Genomic DNA, 18889 nt, shown 5'->3' with positions numbered 1-18889 from the left:
TTTTGTTATATGTAACTTCGAAATTTGTTATCAAAACAAATAGCATGTATCATCTTTAACAGAGGGAAACAATCTTTAATTCTATGCTGCATTAAGGTAAGACAATTATTGAAAAGACTTGCATCTAACAATTTTTTAATTTTTATCGTACAAATCTTCAAAAATATATATTCCCATGTCGCCCCAAGCTATTAATGTACATATAAACTGCATGGTCGATGCATGTACATTTTTATTTTTAGTGTGAGAGATGTTTCTAATAAATATATTGAAGAACATGTGAAAAAAGAAATTTCTTAAGTACAAAAAGACACACTTTGATAAATTGCTGAAATATTACTTTTTTTATTTATAATTAAATTAATACCAGCATGTCGTGTCGTTGTGAACCCTCAATAGTGGCTGCCATTTTGAAAATATTACTGAAAAATGCCAAAATATGAACTTTTCAACCAAATTTTGAAGCTAAAAATTTGATACCTGAACTGATACAATGTATGGTTTGCGATTTCATTTTAATGAATATGTTGTCGATCTTTTTAGGGGTTGGTAGGATATAAGTAACAATAAATTGGTTGAAAAAATTGATTTTACAAAAAGGTCCCATTGCAATTTTATCGAGTTTTAACGAAGATGTCAACGGAGGCTGTGTGGCTATGTCTCCTCAATTTTCAAACTTATTTCGAAGCACGAATTCATATTTCTGACCTCAAACTTAAAACATATTTAATTGTAAAGATTTATCAACTGTAAAACGCGGGGTTGGGAGGGAAAATATACATTATAACAAAAAAGTTATGACCGTTTTATCTATGTACCCCGTTCACTTTTATTGATAATCAATCGGCCATTAATGATATACAACTTAAGTGTAAAAGTCACGTGATGACGGAGATAGTTGGGTATGACAAATTTTACCACACACGTGAGGTCATACGTTATGAAGTAGTGTATATCGTTTAACGTTGTTGTTTACAAAACTCCAGAAGATTCGACCATTTATAGATAAAAGTTACCTGTGTACCAATATCATGAATATACATGATTAATGACCAGGCAAAATCTAATTGCTAAAATAGAGAGGATAAATCCGATACTCTACAAGATTGAAGAACATTTACTAGGTTTGGATTGTCTTAACCAATCAATAAACTTTGATTATTTACGTATTGTAATATCTTCCAATCAGGTAGCAAGAAAAATTCACGCACTGACTGTCCATCCTTCATTCTTAATATCGACTCCTAGAAGTCGATAATAAGCCCATACCGGACGGTATTGTCAAGAATTTCAATAACGGCCGGGAAACAGACTACATTTTTTAAGAGACAGATGCTTCGTTTGTAGACTAAACATAAGTTTATTTATATATTGACACATTTAAGTATCTAATAGAAATAGCTTCGTTATATATATAATGAAATTTGATGCGACTTGTGTACGTAAAGGCAACATTAGTATATCGCTGTTCAAAAGTCATAAATCGATTGAGAGAAAAAAAATTGGGTTACAAACTAAATGCGGGAAACACATCAAGTGAAAAAGGAAAATAACAAAACAACAGAACACAGACAATTCATAGAAACGAACTAGTTCCCGAGGGTATCACCAGCTCATTAGCCAGTACTTTTTTTACCGGAATGAAAATACGGATTTTTTGTGTTATTAAAATTTGCTGTTACAAAATGTTAGAAATTATAATAAATAAAGGAATGTATCTCCCTCATGCAAAGCTTTGCTTCTTTTCACGGATTTGGCTTTACTTTTTGATCCTTTTGGAATATAGCTCTTCATCTTTTATATAAGCTTTGGATTTCAAATATTTAGGCCTCGATCATAACTGAAGAGACATGTATTGTCGAAATGCGCATCTAGTGCTAAGAAAATTGGTACCGTTAATGTTATTAGATAACAACTGCAACATTCCTGACTTGGTACAGGACAACTTAAGCAAAAAATAGTGGTTTGAACCTGCTTTTGTGGCTAGCCAAACCTCTACACTTTATGGCAATGTTAAATATACCGCTAAAAAGACAACAATAGTACATGACGGAAACAGAGTACAAATAAATTCAATAACACCAAAGACAGAAATACAAAAATAAACAATATGATAGTACATTTCGACATGTTAACCTCAGAATAACAACTAAAATGATTTAGACAGTACACAAAAACAGCATAATAGAATAACGAAGTGTGAGTTTGTAACACGAATTGATCAACGCCACAAAAAGTAACGTCACTGGTATATTTAGAAACAAACGGACATAAATCCCCGGCATGAATGAAGATAAGTTTCCTATTATGTTATTTGATGCATTTGAAAACAATTATAACCATACTAAAATAGAATTGTGTTACTCATAGTGTTACTTGGCGGCCTTTCTTCCAAATCAAACTGTGTTAAACAAACTTATTCCTGTGCACATAGTTGCTGAAACTAAAATCATACCACTGGGTGATTAACTATCATACACGTTAGAGATGTAGCTAGCTATAAACCAGGTTAAGTTCATCCTTTTCTGTATAAAAAATGCATGTACCGAGTGCGGACAATGACAGTTGATATTCATTCGTTTGATGTGTTTCAGCCATTTATTTTGTCATTTGATTAAGGACTTTCTGTCTTTTTAATTTTCATCGGGGTTCAGTATTTTTGTGATTTTACTGTTGTTGTTTTTCATTCACTTGTATGTTGTTGTCACCAATGTTTTTTGCAACATATACAAAACAATTAATATTTTTTTTTAAATATTTCTTGTTGGTTTGTGATGATTTTATTAACTTCCTGTGGTATATGGTTTCTTTTTGGATGTTGCATCCTTTGTTGTTAAGAATGGCGTTTCTGTTGTTGTTCCCTCTTTTAGGTTGTTTCATCATATAGTGTTTCATTAATTCCTGTTTAAACTTGCTGTACGGAGTGGGTTCTCTCCATTGTTAAAGACCGGATGATGACTGGTAATCATTGACATCTTTGTTCTTTGTTTTTGTTTTTTTTCTCTCTCGGAAATTTGTCACATTGTCATTCATAACACCGGGCATCTCCATATACTTATATAGAGGGACGATGTATATACTAGTACATTCAAAAACGTTAGTACGGACAAACCTTTTCATCAAAGATACCAGATGTATGTAAAGGCGATAATCAAAGTATTATTTGTTTAAGAATAAAACTCGGTCAAAGTCTAGTATAGCATTATATGCGATATGGATTTTGTTCAAGATATAGACCGTATGGACCGTACAGTATGGTAACAAATATTTCTGATATGTTTATCATTTGATCGTCTAGACTTGTAATGGTTGTTTGGGTGAGTCATTATCCTTTTAGAAAATGTAATTTAAATTGCACTGAAATTTGTTATGTTATCGGCAGGACTATCATATTAATTACGTCTCTTTCAAACATAAAATGTACAGCGTAATTGTTCATATATAAGGCTTTGTTAGGAACAGATGCTACATTAATTACGATGATGCAGTTCTAATGATCTTATTAATTAAACCTCACGAGTTCAGATCATTTTTGATTGCAAACACTTTGAAAGCTTGTTAATCAATTTATGCAGAAAAGAATAATTTCAAATTCAAACAAAAGCAACATAAGTTCTTTTTTTAATTTCCAGCAAAGTATATAAACGAAGTATATTAGTTTGCCTTACCACACATACTTCGACAGAGAAAATTGAAGGAACTGTCTTTAGTTTGTAAGTGTTTGTTGATTTTTATATTATTTTTACAAGGCTTTAAACAGATCTGCAATGCTTCAACAACTTAGCAAGATTATGATAAATGTCGTATATTGTTTCTGATATTTTTGTTTACTAGCTTAACAAAACTTTGAATAATTGTAATACTAAGGTTTTTCTATCTCAGGATTAGATTACATCAGCTGTATTTTGAAACACCTTAGGATTTTTTTTGTTTCTCGGTGATCTCCAATTTCGTATTTTATTTGGCCTTCTAACTGTTTTGAATTCGAGCGTTACTTAAAAATGGAGGCATTCTATATTTGAGATCCAAATTTAATGGTTTATCCCCCTATACATTTGTACATGCAACTATTAAAGGAAATTTCTACATTCGCCGGGCTTTTGTCAGAACTATACTAGTTGGACATTGGACGTTCAGTAAAAAATAATTCTATTGTGCTTTATTTTCAGATGTCACTATTATAAAACATTTGCTATCAAAATTATCTTAGTACTATGCATTAGAATTATTTCAATTCAATCGTTAGTCATATTCAACCAATCAAGCACTGTTTTTTGCGCTTTGGTCGGGTTGGTTTCTCTTTGACACATTTCCCATTTCATTCTCAATGATATTACAGAATTTAAGAATATATCAGAAATAAACAAAACCATGGTATATCTTTAATATATAATTTGGAAATGATGTGTTAAATAACATTGTGTATTGTAGTTTTTATACCATCAACATTTACTTAATTCGTTTTGTTTTATTCAAAAACAAATGAACGAAAAATTGCTACGTATCTTTTTTTTTCTTAACCTTAGTTTAGGATATTGCACTTTTAAAATATACAATTTCATTACATTAGAAAAATAGATTCTACATAGCATTAACATTCACACGATTTAAATCTTTTGACCGCATCAATCTAAACTGCCATTATTTGCTTTTTCTTTCTGCAAATCTATATAGCTGCACAGTACTTCAGTTTTAATTTTATTAGGTCTTGAGGGACTGTAATATACAAGTTACAGCAATTTTGGAAAAAAAATTTGTTCGCATCAATTTATAGTGCCAGCATGCAGGGGCAGATCCAACCATTTTTAAAAGGCTGGGGGTGTCCAAGTATATGCTCCCATTCAAATGCATTTGATGTTAAGTGGTGTTGCAACCCCTGGACCCCCTCCCCTTGATCCTAAATATTGAATCATAAACAAATATCAGTAGTTTTTATACTTCAGACTGAGTCGTGTAATAAAATATTTTGACTGCATCAACCAAAACTTACCTTATTTGCTTTTTATTATGTGAATCTATATAGCTGCACAGCAATTCAGTTATAATTTTAGGTCGAGATAACTGTAGTATATAAATAACTGCAATATTGGAAATCAATGACCTCAAATTTTTGTTCTCATCATTTGAGGATGCCAGCATTTCCTATTTTTATTCAAAATATCGCATCAGAAACAAATATCAGTAGTTTTCATACCTCAGACTGACTCATGTAACAAAATTATTTGTCTGCATCAATCAAAACTGACCAGATTTGACAGCATCAACCAAATGTGACCATATTTGACCACATCAACCAAAACTGACCAGATTTGCTCTTTTTTATGTAACTCTTATAGTCGCATAGAAAATCTGTAATATTTTTATGTAAGGATGGAGTGTATAATCATGATAATACAAATGGTCTATATTATAGGGTTATTGCATGAATATTGGGGAATATTGTTCCGAGTAGAATTTTATATTGCACGAGCTTATATTTTTATAGCAGGATGGATTGCTTAATATAAATGAAAGCAATATTGGAAAACAAAATTATGCTCGCATCAGTTTAAAGTGCCAGCATGTCCTCTTTTTAATTAAAATTTTGAATCGTAAACTAATTTCAGTAGTTTTGATATCTCAGACTGACTCATGGATATAACAAAATTATTTGTCCGCATCACCCAAAACCATGAAAACTGACCATATTTATAGCTTACTATGCGGTATCGGCTTTGCGCATTGTTGAATGCCGTACGGTGACCTATAGTTGTTAATGTCTGTGTCATTTAGGTCTTTTGTGGATAGTTGTCTCATTAGCAATCATACCACATTTTTTTTTTATATTTGACAGCATCAACCAAACTGAATATGTGTCAGCATCAACCAAAACTGACCATATTTACACTTTATAATGTAAATCTTAATATATATACAACCGCATAGTAAATCACTTATAGTTACATATCACGATGGATTGTCTAATTCAAATGACAGCAATATTGTAACACATTGGCTACAAAAAAAATTCCACATCAATTTAGAGTACCAGCAATTTTCTGCAAGTCCTCTTTTTATTCAAAATATTGAATTGTAAACAACTTTCAGTAGTTTTGATATACATGTATCAGACCGAGTCGTTTTAACTAAATGATTTTACCACATCAACCAAAACTGAACTTATTTACACTTATCATGTAAATATATATGGCCTCAGTCATTGTAAACCAATAATATTTCTATGTCAGGACGGATCGTATGATAAAAATGACACCAACTTTGGAACACAATACACCTTATTGCTAATCCTGGCTGACCCGGCCTCTTGAACTTTTGAAGCATACAACAATCACTTTTCCATTGTGGCGTCAGATATTTTGTTTTATGACGTCAATTTTTTACGGGAACCTGTGTGATATCCAGTAATGGCAGACAAATAGCGATAAAGTGTATTTATACCATATCTAAAAATTTTGGGCGCCGTTATTTCCTCTCTGTATCCATAATAATGAACCGTCACTAAAGTGAATTTTTACCCTAAAGTGACTTTTTAAGTCCGTTAGTTTGTGCTGAGACTACTATATAGTAGTATACGTATAGTAGTCTCGGGTTTGTAATGGTTTCTTTTTTTTTTAAACAAAACCATTTTACAGCATCATCCAACACTCACATGACTGATTCATATACTTTATTTTAAAATAAAAAGTACATGTATGGGAAGTTCTCTTCTTGGAATAGTATACTGTTAATATAATTTGAAGAAGGCAAAGAAAAATGCATGATTTTGTTTGTAGCCGAACGTCCAGGGGCAAATGTTTCATTCATGTTCAGATGAGTATATTTTTCTGAGTTCTAGACTCATTGATATCATTTATAATCGTTATGGATAAGTCTGACTAAATTGACGAGATGGTACAAATGTATATAGTTTTTTTACGTTATAATACAACACTTTTTTCATTAATATCCCATAATTCATCCACTGTACAATTTTCGTTTGAACATTTTTCAAAACAGAATCTTAAATGAATGTAAATCCAAGGCAAACAAGGTAAATTACGATTAAAATTCCATGAATTAAATGCAGATTTATATTTATGAAGAGGCTGTTAAAAACGGGGAACGAAGAAACGTTAACAATGATGTTTCTTATGCAATCTTATGAAAATATTTCTCCGATGAGTTGGATAACCTTCTATTCACTTCGATATTTGTACATGTAACGTTTGATCAGTAAAAAATATAGAAAATCTGCTATAGCAAAGTAATTGGAAGTGATTTATTTCTTCTAAATTCTAAAGTGCCCTTACTGCAGTGACGTCATTTAGAACTGTTCTACATTCCTGACTGATTTAGTCAGTTCTGCTGACAGTTCTACGGTTAGAACTGATTCGGACAGTTCTACCTAGAACTGATTTAGACAGTTCTACCCTAGAACTGATCCTGACAGTTCTACCTAGAACTGATTTAGTCAGTTCTACCTAGAACATGTAGAACTGATTCTGACAGTTCTACGTAGAACAGTTCTAGGGTAGAACTGTTCCAGGTAGAACTGTTCTAGGGCAGGTTAGAACAGTTCTATGACAGATATTCTGACAGTTCTGATGAGAGGTTAGAAGTGATCTCCACTGTACTAAGGTTTTTCTACCTCAGGATTAGATTACCTTAGCTGTATTCGGAAACCTTTTAGGAATTTTTGATTCTCGATGATCTTCAATTTCGTACTTTATTTGACCTTTTTAATTGTTTTGGATTCGAGCGATCAGTCTTTTGTAGAAGAAACGCACGTCTGTCAAATAAATAAATCCTGGTATTTATGATGAGTTTTTTTTCCATATACATGGATATTTGGAATGTTTTGTACTCTTATAATTCCGCACATATCTTTACGTCTATCTTTAAACACTAAATAACTTGACCTAGCATACAAAAGTCGTCGTATGATTCTTATTCTATGTCCATGATTGATAAAAATGGAGATATTTTATTTTTGAGATCCAAATTGTATGGTTTATCTTCCAATACATGCAACTATTAAACGAAAGTTCTACATTCTACGAGTTTTTGTCAGAACTATACGAGTTGGACATGGGAAGTTCAGATAAAAATAATATTATAAAGTTTTATTTTCAAATGTCACTACTCCAAAACAATTACTATAAAAAAAAAGAAGTAAGATCACAAAAACAATGAACTCCGAGGAAAATTCAAAACGGAAAGTCCTTAATCAAATGGCAAAATCAAAAGCTTAAACACATCAAGCGAATGGATAACAATTGTCATATTCCTGACTTGGTACCTGCAAAATTATCGAATTACTATGCCCTTTATTTTAAAACTCTTTCAACTTAATCGTTGAGTCATTTTCAGCAAATCAAGCACTGGAAAAATACTTTTTTTTTATTTGTTCAATATTTTTTTATTACATTAGAAAAATAGGATTTACATAACTATAACATTCACACGAATCATTCTCGGAATGATGTTTGCATTCGTATGGAAACTAAAATACATAACTCCTTCATGTAGGCAAAGGCAAGGGAACGTATATGTATGACGAGAGACAGTGTTATGCTGAAATGTTTGATAAAAAAAATTAAAAAGTGCGTGAAGTTTTTTTAAGAATATCAATTGTTAAAGTTCTAACAGAATTCGGTTTTTTAAATAATTTTACTACATAATATAGTTCAATTCTGTAAGATGTTCTTTAATGACTTTGATACTATAAACTACACTTATACTGTGACTTAACTATAATTTGGCATTTTTATTTGCTCTTAACATCTGTATGACTATTTGACTGAGTTTCAAATTTTACACCCATCTAGTCTGTTTTTAAACATAATCGTTCATTTCAAATTGCCCGCATCAATATCATTTATAGAAGGTTAATCCAGAAAAGCACTTCGGATGCAAGAAATTATTAAACGTGTTATTTTCAACTTTTTACATCACTGAGTCGATACCTCTGCTGGTGGACTATCAGTCCCCGAGTGTATCATCAGCTCAGTAGTCAGTGCTTTGGTACTGACATGATTTAACAAACTTTACTAACATTTTCCGTTTATAAATTTTGAAATTATTATGAAACTAAGGTTTCAACTCCCTCAGGCAAAGTTGGCTTTAGATGAATTTGGCTATTTATTTTAGGTACTTTTGACATATGGCTCTTCAACGATTTTCGGTACTAATGGTTTGAGCGTTTCTGATGGAGGTAAACTCAGAAAGGCGCTTCGGATGCATAAAATTATTAAACGTGTAGTTTTCCTTATTTTATAGATGACTACATGAAATGGACAATGAACATATAAATATGGTAGTTCTCCTGGATTTTAAAAAAGCTTTTGATTTGTTGCTCGTGAAGTTTTAAGTAAAAAATACCATCAAATTTTTTGACAGTACGGTTGATATTTTTAATCATATTTTACAGAAAAAACACAGCAATTCTATATAAGTCATATAAGTAATTAACATTCCGATAACATATTTAACAGGGCTCAACACTTGGACCCATTTTTATTTGTTTGTGTACAAAAACGACCTTCCATTATATATAAAAGAGTAAAAGAAACAAAGTGCAATACAGACGTGTATGTTGATGACACAACTATGCATGCATCAGGAAAGAGTATTGTAGATATGCAGTTAAAAGTAAAAGATGAACTCCAATGTGTTGAAAAATTGTGTCATGAAAATAACATTAAATCCGGATAAAACTAAATGTATGGTTATAGGTACAAGACAAACGCTGGGTTTTTATCGAGCAACTTTTGATCTAACTTTTGAGATTAATATTCTCAAAAATTAATCAGTTGAAAACATTTAAATGTTAGAATTGACTCTTATCTATGGAAAGCCACAGTGAACACCCCGATTATTATTATTTTTCCTTTAAAAAATACATGGTTACAAATAAATTTTCGGCTTTTACAATCCCGCCGATTATTATAATTCTAAAATCTTCGGCTTTTCAAAATCTTCGGCTTTTCAAAATCTTCGGCTTTTCAAAATCTTCGGCTTTTCAAAATCTACGGCTTTTCAAAATCTTCAGCTTTTCGAAATATTTGGCTTTTCAAAATCTTCGGCTTTTAGAAATTCACCGCCAATTATTATATTATAAAATCTTCGGCATTTTATCAGGAAAGGACAAGTGAAAACCTTAAACACGCAATCACATGCAGACTACAGTATTTAATATATATGTATATATATGAGTGTGTGCGTAAGCGCCTGTATTATTTATAAGCCACTCTTACAAAATAGGGGGCGGCATATTAATTTACTCCTGTCCGTCCGGCTGTTCGTCAGTAAGATGCACTGTTTGTCCGGCTATCTCCTACAGTTTTAAAGGTTCAACTTTAATATTTTATAGGGTGGTAATACACACAAGAAGATGTGGTATGAGTGCCAATGAAACATCTCTCCATCCAAGTCACAATTTATAAAAATAGACCATTATAGGTCAATGTACGGTGTCTATGTCCGGACCATATAAGTATTTGGACCATATGCGTATGGTCCGACCGTACGCGTATGGTCGGACCATATGAGTATAATACTGGTTTGGTTATTAATGGGCCGGTCCATATGAGTATTTGGACCATATAGGATTTTTTTTAGAATTACATTATATCAGTTTCAATAATACAGAAACTTTATCTAAAAAAAACAATGATGGTTACATGACAATGTATTATTTTTACTTTCCAGTGACTTCTTGTGTAACAGTTCATTACGAAATTTTAGGAATTTATTTTTTAAGTCGACATATTGCCATTCACTCGTTATAACAAGTCGGTAATGACCATCGGTATAAAATGTGTTTATTATAGTTTTGACAAGTAAGTAAAATTAAATATGTGAAACATCTAATTTTTTTTTAGCTAATCTTTTCATTATAATATAATAATAAAATTATCTATATGATAGCGTCTTTTTAATGAACGGTTATACCATATGAAGAGTTTAGAAGTATTAAAAGTAAACTGTTACAGAGTGTTAATTACCCCGACCATACGCGTACGGTTGGACCATACGCGTATGGTCGGACCATATGAGTATATAACCATATGGTCATGACCATACGCGTATGGTCCAAATACTCATATGGTCCGGAACATATACACGGAGCCTAGGCTCATATCAAACAGCAAGCTATACCCCCCCACTAAAAAAAAAAGAAAAAAAGAAATAGTGAAAAACCATTCAAACGGGAAAACCAACGGTCTAATCTATATAAAAAAGAAGAGAAAGAAGAAAAAACTTATAAACAACATCAAACGACGACAACTACGGACCATCAGATTTCTGACTTAGGACAGGTGCAGACAATTTAGTGGGATTAAACGTTTTAATGGTACCAAACCTTCTCCCTTATCGGAAACAATAGTGTAACATCACAACATAGAAAGACATATAGTGTCTGATTTTGGAATAATTAAAATAAGTTGTTGAATCCAATCTTCGCAAAGAAAAAAAAATAATGATCTGCCTCGTTCACACGGACTCGAATCGAATGCGAATCGAATTCGCTAATTGCGTTCACACACTCTTCCTTTTTAATTCGAATTGATTCGAATTGGCTAATTCGAATTATCCAATTCGCATTAAAGATACGCTTTTGTCAATACGAATTAAAAGTTAACGTCGTTTGGACAGTAAAGCAAATTTGACGCGCATTGTAATTCGAATTAGAATCGACGTTAGGACGTCAAACGTTTTGAATGCGAATTAAACTAATTCGAATTAGTTAATGCGAATCGAATTCGAATTACGTGTGAACTCAGCATGAGAATGCTGTCTAGTCGTTTGTTACTGTAATTGGTGATATTTAATGTTTGTGATTCGAGTAACTCAATGTCGGAGAAGATCAAAGATTCATAACTGTAAACTGTATGTTTATTTATTTTTACAAAAATCTGTATTATAAATTATTTAATTTTTTTTTATCACTAAATGTAAAATCCCCTTCTCATGCACTGTTTACCTAAAATGGTTTCTTCCCATCGAGTACATGAAATAGTTAAGTCTCGAGTATTTAATTTATACAATTTACTCAAATGCTGAAAACTGTCCACTGGCAGGAAGTTTTAAGATTAAGGAAGTTCGCTACTCATTTTCAAAATTACAAGCTTTTCATAAAATTAGTATATATTCATGATATTATTAGGGGGTAAATAAAGGAATCAAAACAGCAAAAATCTATATATAGGTCAGTGTACTTGTTTCCGAGATATTAGTTATTAAACGTTTGGAGGGAAAATGGTCTCTCTTGATTTTTCGTAGCTTTATCATTGACAAGTTTGAGTTCTCAAAAACTATCAAAAAAATTAACAACGAGTTTTAAAGACTTTGACAGACAGCTTATAATTATACATGTAAAAGATTTATTAAAAGAAAATTAGGGCTTAGTGGGCAAATTTTTTAAAGTCATTTAAATGGATAAAACCAGAGGATTCCGAAAATCTGACAAAAATTCCAAGACATGACAAGCGAATATCCTTAAGAACATACCGTGTTTAAAACAAAAGGAAGTTCACTTCAATAGATATAAAAAAAATCCCCAAAGAGTCATATGTTTTTAAGTTACTGTCCAACATGTTGATGACTGACGGATGGAAAGAAGGACAGGTGTATACCATAGTACGTCCCGTAAGCATACTGGGGATGTAAGCAACTATAGGTCACAATACAAACTTCAACAATGAGCAAGACTCATACTGTACTTGACATGATATAACTGAATACAATCAAACGGCCCCCTTTAAGTGATACTTGTAAATATTTTAACTCTGCCTTTATCATAAATGAAGCTCCTCAAAAGGGTCAAAATCTTGAAATTGTTTAGCTGTCTAGATGATACAAACGATACCCCCGCCTAACCATAGGAAGCTTTAAATTTAACAATATATATGGTAATTTAACTATAGGAGGAGATAGCCGGACAAACCAAGATCTCTTTATGCAGCTTTAGTACCAAGAAAATGACGAAGCCAAACTACAGCTGTGATCATCTGTAATTGTCAGAATATTTGGAAGAAATCAAAATTCCATGCATACTTTCGTTGTGTGTATGAACAACCTACACAATATTCAAGTTGTACCTTTAAAGCTGTATGAAATAGGCAGACAAACAATGCATCTTACTGACGAACAGCCGGACGGACAGGAGAAAATTAGTATGCCACCTCCTATTTTGTAAGGGTGACTTATAAATGATACAGGCGCTTACACACACACTCATATATATATATATACATACACACTATATAGTCTGCATGTGCTTGCGTATTTAAGGTTTTCACTTGTCGTTTTTTGATTAAAAGCCGAAGATTTTACATTTGATAATAATCGGCGGGGAGGGGGGTATGACTTTTATGGATATAGACTTTCAAAAGCCGAAGATTTTTTAACTGAAAATCATCGGCGGCCATATGATTAAAAGCCGAAGATTTTATGATATAATAATCGGCGGTATTTTCTAAAAGCCGAAGATTTTGAAAAGCCAAATATTTTGAAAAGCCGAAGATTTTGAAAAGCCGTAGATTATCATTTGAAAAGCCGAAGAATTTGAAAAGCCAAAGATTTTGAAAAGCCAAATATTTTAAAAAAGCCGAGATTTTGAAAAGCCGAAGATTTTGAAAAGCCGTAGATTATCATTTGAAAAGCCGAAGATTTTTAAAAAGCCGACGATTTTGAAGAGCCGAAGATTTTGAAAAGCCGTAGATTTTGAAAAGCCGTAGATTCTGAAAAGCCGAAGATTTTGAAAAGCCGACGATTTTGTAAAGCCGTAGATTTTGAAAAGCCGTAGATTTTGAAAAGCCGTAAATTTTGAAAAGCCGTAGATTTTGAAATCCCCTAGATTTTAAAAAGCAGAAGATTTTAAAAAGCCGATGATTTTAGAATTATAATAATCGGCGGGATTGTAAAAGTCGAAGATTTATTTGTAACCATGTGTTTTTTAAAGGAAGAATAATAATAATCGGGGGGTTCACTGTGGCTTTCCATACTTCTCTGCCATATTAATTACTTATGTTCATCAATATCATCTAGGCTTCATTTTTTTTCTTAAATCATGACATTTTTAAATATTGATTTAAGAAAATTATATTATAATGGTTATATTCTCCCACTGATAAATTGTTGTTGTATTATTTGGGGTGGCTGTGCTAAACATGAGCTAGTTAGAATTATAAAATTGATACAAAGTGCCCCAAGACTAATTTAAGATGACTGACGGCTTTGAGCAAGCTTTGATTCCATTTTCACTTACAGAAGTAAGTTTTCTATGTTGAGTCGTGTGTACTATTGTTTATCTGTTTGTAGTTTTCAGTTTTAGCCATGGCGTTGTCAGTTTATTCTCGATTTATGAGTTTGACTGTCCCTCTGGTATCTTTCGTCCCTCTTTTATGGTGACTACATTGTGAATATAGTATCATTGGTGAGGTTTTGAAAACAATGAGTACCTGTATAGCATGTAACTTATATATTCATAAAAATGCACAGATACTATTAAATGTGATGTACAATGTAGATACTATTAAATGTGACGTAACGTTCATAGTAAATGTTTTATCTACATAAGCCTGAACATGTTATGGCGGGTCACATATGTCTTAAGCACCCATACTTCGTATATAAAGTCACAAAAAATGTCTACGCTTAAAACAAAAAGTAAAGAATATTTAATTTACAGTGTCTGAACGAAAGCAGTATCATTTAAAAATTCAAATGTTGAAAATTGATCGTGTATGGTGAAGGTTATATATTTTGAAATTCTTACGCAGGGAAATATTATCATACATTATTATATCTCCTTTAGGTGAGCAAATCCTATGCAAGATGAAAATAGTCAAGATTCTGTGTTCGATGTTCATAGTGCTTATATCAGTTTTAGCAGGAACAGTTAGTGGAAAGCCACCAACAGGACGACTTGAATTTAACAGAGTAAAACGAGATGCTAATGTCAACACTCTGGATAGAATCGTAGGATAACTGGTAATAACAAAAAGAATGACTATTCATTATCTTGTGTTTTAAATTACCACTACTACTACTACTACTTCTTCTTTTTTTGTTCAACTACTACTACTACTTCTACTACTACCACTACTACTACTAATACTACTACTAGTACTTCTACTACTACTACTACTTCTACTGTTACTTCTACTACTACTACTACTACTACTACATGTAGTACTTCTACTACTACTACTACTACTACTACTACTACTACTACTACTACTACTACTACTACTACTACTACTACTACTTTTACTTCTACTACTACTACTACTTCTACTACTACAAAAGAATAATAATCATAACGATGATAATAATAATAATAATAATAATAATAATAATAATAATAATAATAATAATAATAATAATAATAATAATAATAATAATAATAATAATAATAATAATTATTATTATTATTGCAGAGCAATATAATATTTCCCACAGAAAGGAATCAAAAGTTAGCGTGCAATAAATTCCAATATTGCACTAGTGCAATAAATTTTCAAAAATTCATGACGTCATCAACGACAAAATCTTAGTTTAAACCAATTTTTACTTTCAAATATTATATTGCTATACAATAAAAGGATTATTGCATTAATATTGGGGAATATTGTCCCTCGTAGAACATGTATTGCACTTGCAAGCTCATGCAATATAAAACAATGATAATAATAATAATAATAATAATATAATAATAATAATAATAATAATAATAATAATAATAAAATTATAATAATCATAATAATAATAATAATAATAATAATAATAATGATAATAATAATTATAATCATAAAAAAACATAATACTAATAATAATTTGTATTTTTCAGGCTAATAGAGATCAGATCGGTGGCACCAGACACTGGATCTTTCATAATTTAATAATAGAAGCTGAACTTAATAGATTTATCGTTGATCTATGTATTTGTTTTTATTTCATCTTAGTGATACCTTTTTGTCTCAATAATCTAGTGACCATATGTTCCTTGAAAGAAAAGATTGTCAAATGATTTACTGCAACTCAAATAAGTATTAAACAAAGGGGTGCCACATGTGGAGCAGGATTTGCTTACCCTTCTGGATTACGTGGGATCATCCCATGTTTTTGGCGCGGTTCTTGTTGCCCAGTCTTTAGTTTTCATTGTTGTATTTCGTGTTCTTTTGTTTGTCTGTTGGTTTATTCATATTTAAAATTCGGAGAGTATTATTTTCAATGATGATGTCGGAAAATTAAACTTTTGTGTTTTGTGTTATCAAAATAAGGAGGTATACAGTTTTGAATGGTAGAGTCATTAGATATACTCGATAAGTTGATTAAATCAACACCTCTCTTAACATAATTAATGTTCAGAAAATGCCGTTTATTATCTTCAGGTTTATCAACACGAAACATCCTTTGGTGGCAAAACGCTGTAATTTTTCGCACAGAGTGGACTGAGTAACCTGCTTGTCATGTTATTTACATATTGGTATTTTACCCAGTTAACATTTTAATTGGTGCCTCTTGTTGTTTTTGAGTGTAGATGGGAGATTATCAAGAGTATAGTTTGTATGATGTTTAAATCTTGTTTCGATTGAGACGTTTGCCACGAAACCTATTATTATGTTGATTTTTTTCAACAATATTCGTGATATCAATAGAAGATGTTTTAGATATGTTGCCTTGTTCTATAAAATTGTCATTTAGACCTAGGGGATATGCTGTCTGCAGTTGTTTAAGCCAAGAATGTTCGATAATTGTCAAGGAAGTCAATTCCGTTATGCCATATTCGTTTCACAGATAATAGCGGATATAACTACAATCACTTTGCCTTTTCCGGCGAATTTGAACTCCCGAATTAGAATTATTACCGGGTTTGTACTAACATGAACAACACGACGAGTGCCACATGTGGAGCAGGACCTGCTCACCCTTCCGGAGCGACTAAATCACCCCCAGTTCTTGGTGTGGTTCGTGTTGCTCTGTATTTATTTTTCTATGTTGTTCTTATGTACTGTTGTTTGTCTGTTTGTCTGTTTGTCTATTTCTTTTGTAGCCATTGAGCTGTCAATATATAAAAGAAGATGGGGTATGATTGCCAACGAGATAACTCTCCATAAGAGACCAAATGACACAGAAATTAACATCTTTAAATCACCATACGGCCTTCAACAATGAGCAAAGCTTATACCGCATAGTCAGCTCTAAAAGGTCCCGAAATGGCAATGTGAAAGAATTCAAACAAGAAAACTAACGGCCTAATTTATATACAAAAAAGATCGAAAATCAAACATGTAACACATAGACAAACGACAACCACTGAATTACAGGCTCCTGACTTGGTACAAGCACTAACAAATAGAATATGAGGGGGTTAAACATTTGAGCAGAATCCCAGCCCTCCACCTAACCAGGGACAAATTATTTTCGACGTATGAGTTTGAATGTCCCTTTGGTATCTTTCGCCTCTCTTCTTCAAATTGTATGCAATTGTCCTTGTTGATTCTAGAATGTTTCGATTTTATTAAATGTATTGAACAAGTAAATATAAAGGAGAAATCCATCACATATAACATCTGCACTGGCCGCTGCCATGTTCGAATATCTACAAAGACAAAACAGAAAGAGTCATAATACAAATAAATAAACATATATATATACATATATACATATGTAGAACTCGGAGGTGCTATGGGGAGGCTGAAGTGAGATGTTTACGCTGAAGTGCGATGATCTACACCGAAGTGCGATGGTCCCTACGCTGATGTGCTGAAATCAATTTGTCGCATGGTTGTCATTCTAAAGTCAACAGAAGTGCAATCATAACGGAAAGTAGATTAAGTGGAGCTGGCAGGTCAGTTAACTGCTAGTAGTCTGTTGTTATTTATGTATTATTGTCATTTTGTTTATTATCTTTGGTTACATCTTCTGACAATCGGACTCGGATTTCTCTTGAACTGAATTTTAATGTGCGTATTGTTATGCGTTTACTTTACTACATTGGTTAGAGGTATAGGGGGAGGGTTGAGATCTCACAAACATGTTTAACCCCGCCGCATTTTTGCGCCTGTCCCAAGTCAGGAGCCTCTGGCCTTTGTTAGTCTTGTATTATTTTAATTTTAGTTTCTTGTGTACAATTTGGAAATTAGTATGGCGTTCATTATCACTGGACTAGTATATATTTGTTTAGGGGCCAGCTGAAGGACGCCTCCGGGTGCGGGAATTTCTCGCTACATTGAAGACCTGTTGGTGACCCTCTGCTGTTGTTTTTTATTTGGTCGGGTTGTTGTCTCTTTGACACATTCCCCATTTCCATTCTCAATTTTAAGTGATTGTTAGTACGTCGTATATATTAATTTACATCCATTGCTCATGGTCTATGGATGTCCTTGCAATTGCATACTAAATGGGACATCGTCCTCTACATGTGGGAATAATTCTGCATTAACAGTTTATCTACAATACGTTGTTTCATTCATAAGCTCATCGTTTACCGCAAATGTATAACGAAAAGATGTCTGTATTTAAAAAATGTAACGCCCAATCGTACGTAAAACAGAAACTTTTGTATGTTTCGAAAAATAAAAAGCCACTGCTACAGAAGATTACTAGTAACCCTCTCCTATCAACAAATCCTTACCCTTTACGTAGTTTAAAAAGTTAAAAAAAAACTCCAGTGAAAAAAGGTTTATAACATACACATTGTATCTACATCGACATGAAAAGCATTGCAAGTAAACTCATCATAGATACCAGGAATAAATTTAGTAGCCAGACACGGGATTCGTAAAAAACAAGACTCATCAGTGACGCTCGAATCCAAAAAAGTTTAAAAGACCATATAAAGTACGAAGTAAATGTAGCTTGTGGAGACCATAGCATTTCAGCGTTACCGCGTACATCG

At 32.3% G+C, this 18889-nt stretch overlaps 1 long non-coding RNA gene across 2 annotated transcripts in view; it reads left to right on the top strand.

Moving 5' to 3' along the window:
* The first annotated feature begins 3468 nt into the window (after window positions 1-3468).
* The window catches only part of LOC143056587 (uncharacterized), a 56757-nt gene continuing 41336 nt past the window's right edge, over window positions 3469-18889 (top strand). For both annotated transcript variants that reach the window (XR_012972411.1, XR_012972412.1), the window contains exon 1: window positions 3469-3713. This is a non-coding gene — a long non-coding RNA (uncharacterized LOC143056587). The remainder of the gene's footprint in view (window positions 3714-18889) is intronic.

Source organism: Mytilus galloprovincialis, chromosome 13, assembly GCF_965363235.1.
Source record: "Mytilus galloprovincialis chromosome 13, xbMytGall1.hap1.1, whole genome shotgun sequence".
NCBI classification, from domain to species: Eukaryota; Metazoa; Mollusca; class Bivalvia; order Mytilida; family Mytilidae; genus Mytilus; species Mytilus galloprovincialis.
This window is presented reverse-complemented; position numbering and strand designations above follow the sequence as displayed.